The following is a 6,000-nucleotide window of genomic DNA, read 5'->3' on the forward strand; positions in this document are numbered from 1 at the left end:
GAGAGGGNTGGTGCCAACTTGGGCCAGTGAAGCAACGTCCTCCACAACTAGACTGAAGAACAAAAGGACAGCAACCTGTCTGTTCCCCTTCCCCAATTCCCCAGCGCTGTTCCCATCCCCCAATTCCCCAATAAAAATCTTAAAAAAAAAATCTTTGAAAGTTTTTCTCCCCAATTTTAAAAATCTTGCTTCCCACCCCCACAAGCAAAAAATAAGTCTAGCTTCATTTAATTTTTATTTTTAAAATGTTGATCAAGAAATAAATAGGGTGGGGTGACTGATTAGCTCAGTTGGTTAGAGCATGGTGTTAACAACACCAAGGTTGCCGGTTCGATCCCAGCATGGGCCACTGTGAGCTGCGCCCTCCCTAAAAAGTCAGCTATGCCATTGTAGCATGAAAGCAATGTACAACCAATGACCATAGCTGTTTCCCAATTAAAATAGATAAATAAATAAATAAATAATACATTATTTTGAAAAGGGTAATGATGAAGTCTTTCATCTGTGGGCTAGGGGTGGGTAGGCAGTTCAGCGGGGCTTCTTTCTCCTAACGAGTTTTGTAAATGGTCTTCACTTCTGTCCTGCCACTATAAGGCCATAAAAATCTCGTGTTGTTGAAAGCGTAGGGGTAGGCTCAGAAAAACACTTATTTCCAACTTAACCATATTATATTAGTGAGGTTGTGCCTACAGACTATCGAAACAACTAGTCAGTCCTGAACAAAAACCATATGAGAAACAACAACAAATCTCATATCAGTTTGGTGAGGAGAAAAACAACAAGCATTAACATTAAATGCTCAAATTTACAACCTATTGTTTTGAAATACGCCGACACAACACAAGTAACCTTTGAAAAACAACTGACAGCTTGTAAAAAGATAACATGGGAGGATTTGGGGGTATAAAGTATACATGTAAACAAATACACACAATTTTAGAAAAATAGATACTACAAATGAATGAAAAAAGATAAAAAACCCATACTTTCACCATCTAGAGATAATGACCATTATAGACTCTAATCCTATATGTGTACTTGTATGTAAATATGAGTATGTGTACATACTAGCATCAAATTTTACACTATGACTTAGGTATACAAAAAACTAAAATAAAAGGAACCTTTGTTTCTTCACTGTACATGATCTCATCTTGTTCCCACGACTGTGCCTTGCCTCTGTGTACTGGGTTCCCAGTGGCCTCTTAATTGCAGACCCAGTTCTCAGATTCCCTACCCGTCTGGTCCTTCTCCAGCACGTCTTCACTCCTGCCAAGGTTTAACCACACTAGGGGGCTGGAAGTGAGGACACCTTCTCTTATGAACTGAATGTTTGTGTCACCCCAAAATTCATATGTTGAAGCCCTGATCCCCAATGTGATGGCATTTGGAGGTGGGGCCTTTGGGAGGTGATTAAATTTAGATGAGCCTGGGGCTTCCACAATGGGAGTAGTGTCCTTACAACAAGGGTAAGAGAGACCAGTGATCCCCTCCAGCCATNTTCAGCATCTTAGCTGTAGAGGGCAGTGTCACTGGCCCTCATATGTGGGATCCGAACCGGGGCCCTCTGGCATCCCAAGCCAGTTCTTAACCATCGTGCTACTCGGCTGGCCCTAATGCAACCATTTTTAATAGATATGATTTATTTTTCAGATGTGTTTGAGATCAAGCAGGAAGAAACTAAATATGTGTGGGGAACCACAGTATAAACCAGCTTTTGAATGAAACCCTGAGATGTCAGCAGATATTCAACCCAAACCCATTATCTTTTTTTGTTATGGTTAAGATCACCAGCAGTCTTAGACATTAGGTCTTTTGGGGATGGCAAGCGACTGATAATAAATTTGAACTTAAGCAAAAAAGGGGAATTATTATCAGGACACAGGGATGTCTTGAGGAATGCAGGGGCAGAAAACAGGAAGCAGAGAAGCTCGAATGCTACTTCCCAGTCTGTAACTCAGGCTGCCTTCTCCCCACATTTGCAGTTTCTGTGGCTGTAAACCAGCCACCAACAATTCCTAAGCTTTACATGTTACCACTTAACAAATAAAAACACCCTGAGTCAATGTTCTCATAATCCCTATTCCACAAAACCTTGTGGGAAAAGGCTCAGAGGCCAGGGGATAGGATCCTGTCATAACATGCATGTCCCCGTGACAGCCTTTGGATGTTGAAGGGAGAAGTAATTTCCAGAAAAAGGGATGCTGGATTCACAAAATAGTGGGTATCTTCAAAAGACTGAGAAAAAAACAAACAAACCTAAACTAAAAGCCCTGGTTTAGTGACCCCTTTGATCTTAAGTTTTCTCACCTGTAAAATGTGGTGTACACTGGAAATTATTATAGGAATTGGAAATTATATATGCCCTACATACAGGATAGCCTTGAATGGTAGCTATTATTATATTATACCTATCATGCCATGTCTTTATTATTAGGGCTTTCCTTCTAATGACAATTTTATAAGAGTGCATGCATAGAATATGTTTTTCACGTAATTACTAAATTTACATGTATAACTTCCTATTAGAACATTAAGAAACTTTAAAAGCCGTAGTTAAAAAAAAGAGAAAACTAAGTTGAAATATAATTACAGAACTGTATTTCAAAAGACTAGCTAGGAATGGATCCCATTAAAGATTATGCATTATAATGGATAGTGGCTTAGCTGCATCAGAGAGAAAAGCTGAGATGTAGGAAGCAGTGCAATTGAGAAGACTGAGGAAAGGCAAAAGTTTGAGGTTACAAATCAGAAACAGAAGATAATTAGGAAATGCCCAAAGAGAACATTATTTTGATTCCATATACAGGATTGTTGAATGACATCATCTGTTAAGACTATGGGACACTGAGAATAAGAAAGCAATGATTTGGCAAGAAGGCTTCCAAGAAAGTGATGATGGGAGGAAATAAGAGAGATTAAAAGATCTGCCCAGATTATCACAATGAGTCAGAAACAAACTCTAGACTAGAAAGCTCCCTCTATATCCAGCCAGATAATCAGTCCTACTTCAAAGACAACAGCCCTGGAAATTAACCTAAAAAATTATATTTAAGGTTTTAAAAATTACTAGACTAGCAGCAAAAAGTGAGATGGCACTGGCCAAAGCAAGATGCAGGCAGATGAATAACTGCAAAGGAGACTGGGAATTGTTAATGTTTGTGCAATGGCTTCCTCGACTTTGGAGTGACATTGTTATCTCTACGCCCTTCAGGCTTACTCTAAAATATACCATGACTAATATCTAGCCAGTAAATCATAATGAAATGCCATTTAATAATCCCTCACTGCCTGCATCAAAGGGAAAAGTACAGCCGGGTCCAGAGCTGTTGATGTGTTTGTCATTGGGTGGTGGTGATGTGCATCAGCACATAACATCAGCCTCTTCTCTGACGGAAGAGAAATGCAGTGTAGAGTCTCATTTCTTAGTGCCTTAGAATAGCTCTAACGGAGAAAAGTCTGTCAGTTGTGTGGAGTGACACGAGAAGCTCTAAATAAGGAAAGCAGAAGGAAAAACTGTAAATTAGGCAGTGGCTAACTATCTGTGGTGCCTTCTTAGCTCACTTCTGGGGACCCCTGCCAGTGGCCAGCCTGCTTTTCCCTCTGCTAGTGCCCCCTCCNCAGCCAGCGTGAGCGGCCAGCAGCCGCAGTGAGCGGCCGTCCGAAGCCAGCGACTGATCTGCCTCGCCCGGGAAGAGTGCAGTGATGGTGCCAACTTGGGCCAGTGAAGCAACGTCCTCCACAACTAGACTGAAGAACAAAAACAACAGCAACTTGTCTGTTCCCCTTCCCCAATTCCCCAGCGCTGTTCCCATCTCCCCAATTCCCCAATTAAAAAAAAAAAGTTAAAAATAAATAAATAAATAAATAAAAGCTCTATGAGTTCAGAACAGCCTCTTAGCTCCACACAAAGCCACAAATGGCATATAACTATGTACAAAACTATAAGTTAGCATCAATTTAATTTTGTAAGTTTGAGGATTCTTTTATGACTGTACTTAGGATAAATGCAGAAACCATAGGTTTATACAAAAAAAAAAAAAAAAGGAAAGGGAAATGAACGTCTCTACCTTAACATCGTAGGCAGAAAACACATTAAAGGAACTGAGTCTACAACTGTTTCTCCATCACACATTGCCAATAACCATTGAGGGGACCCAAAGGGCCCCTTTAAGCCTAAATCAGACTTTCTTTGCTTTTCTGCAGTTTCTATAAGTGTGAAGACCTTCTCAGCATCCCACTGCCTCCACAACTTTAGGCAAAAATGCTCTTAACTTTGCAGATCCCATTCTATCTCTTCCAGGCTGCTCTCAAATTAACTGAGGTGCCAACGTCCACAAAAAGTCTGCCAGGCTGTATTTTTTTAATTGTCTCCTCCAGTGGACTCCTAAACCATCTCCCAGATGGGTAATATGCAGGAAATTATAGAATCACAAACACCCTTCTTCCCCCTGGTTCCCCCTTTACCTGCAGTGTACTTCAGACAATTGTTCAAAAATATCAGCGGTGAGTCAGACCCAGCAATCAATAGAACCAAGCTCTGTGGTATTAAAAAGTGATGGCCTAAAGGTAACTTCAAAGTAGTCCCCACTGACGTTCTACTCAGGAATTTTCAGAGCTGGATGACAGTATTTTTTCTAGGGTGTCCGGAGCTCAGTAAAGAACTTCCGGGGGCAGACTGAGCAGGAGGGGGAATCCAAACCCCTCCCTGCTTTAACCACCCAAATCTTCAGCTCTGTGACCCTGAAACCCACACTGTGAGATGTGTGCCCACTTACCGCGGACATTCAGGTCCAGTTGTAATGTGCTTCAGAGCTGCATCCAGTCCTGGCTCTGCTGTGCCCCGACGACCTTGAGTGTGTCACTTCTGTGGACCTCAGTTTCCTCCTTTGTAAAATGCGGACTTGCACTAGTCAGGTTTCCAGACCTGCCCAAGCTTGAGAACAAGCAGGGCGCTTGTTCAAGAGACAGATCCCAGCTGTTGCTTCGAAGATGCTGGCAGACTCTGGTGGGCCTCACAGGTGACTCTGCTCTGCAGGAGAATTTAGGAAACACTGGATTTGGAGCTGGCTGGGTCTTTTCCAGCTCTCAGAATTCTTTGATTTAAAGACAAAAAACTACTCTGGGTGGGAACAGAAGGTGTCTTTACTGCAAATGCAAATGCCTTGCCATGTTGTAGGAAAAGAAGGCCAGTAGCAGGTACCAGCAGCATCTTAGGATGCTGATGCCCAAGGTATTTTTGTTACCATTCGCCTTTTCACATAACGGTCTACACCTGTCTCCTTTCCTCCTATTAATTGTACCTCCTTCCTTTAGTGGGAGGGGGTTAAAACCATTTCCTTAAATTAGCAATGGAGTTTCCAGGTGAAGTGAATACACAAAAATCAACGCCTCACCTGTGAACTTTTTTCAGCAAAAGAAGTACAATATGCACCTATCATCTATCTCCCTGCCATGTACAAATTGGGATGGCTATGGAACTCAAAAACCAAACATTCTTTTGTGCTTTTTTTTTTTTTAACATAGTTCAGCTCAGAATTCTCATTCCACATTCAAGGCCCTGTAATTTTCTCTCTGCAGCCTCCATCAGCAGGGTTAAGTTCCTTCTCCTCCTGTGGCTCTGACTCTAATAGGGAAGGTAACAAGAGCCAGTCATATAGGAACTGCCAACCCAGTAAGCAACGCTGGGAGTTTGCAGAGCATTATAGAGGCCCATCTAGATATGAAAAGAGCTCTTGTTATGTAACTGAACCTGAACTGCTTCTGCCTCAACTCATGTTCTGCCATCTTGAAGAGGAAATAGAAGCTGTGTGTGGCTTGACAATTTGCTATTGTCTGCCCTGTTTTAAGTAGCTACCCCTCCCTGCATAAGCTTTCTCCGCAGAGCCTGTTATTATTATGTAAAATATGTCAGGTGGGACTCTCCCACCCTGAAGATGCATTATCTCGTTTTTTCAAAATGGGCTCTGAAGCCACAAGCACAACTTACATTTAATTCTG

At 41.8% G+C, this 6,000-nt stretch overlaps 1 non-coding gene across 1 annotated transcript; it reads left to right on the forward strand.

The window, feature by feature from the left end:
* Window positions 1-275: 275 nt before the first annotated feature.
* Window positions 276-349, forward strand: TRNAV-AAC (transfer RNA valine (anticodon AAC)). Its single transcript has one exon. It is a non-coding gene; the product is annotated as a tRNA-Val (tRNA).
* Window positions 350-6,000: the final 5,651 nt, after the last annotated feature.

This window comes from Hipposideros armiger, unplaced genomic scaffold, assembly GCF_001890085.2.
Source record: "Hipposideros armiger isolate ML-2016 unplaced genomic scaffold, ASM189008v1 scaffold_55, whole genome shotgun sequence".
In the NCBI taxonomy this organism is placed as follows: domain Eukaryota; kingdom Metazoa; phylum Chordata; class Mammalia; order Chiroptera; family Hipposideridae; genus Hipposideros; species Hipposideros armiger.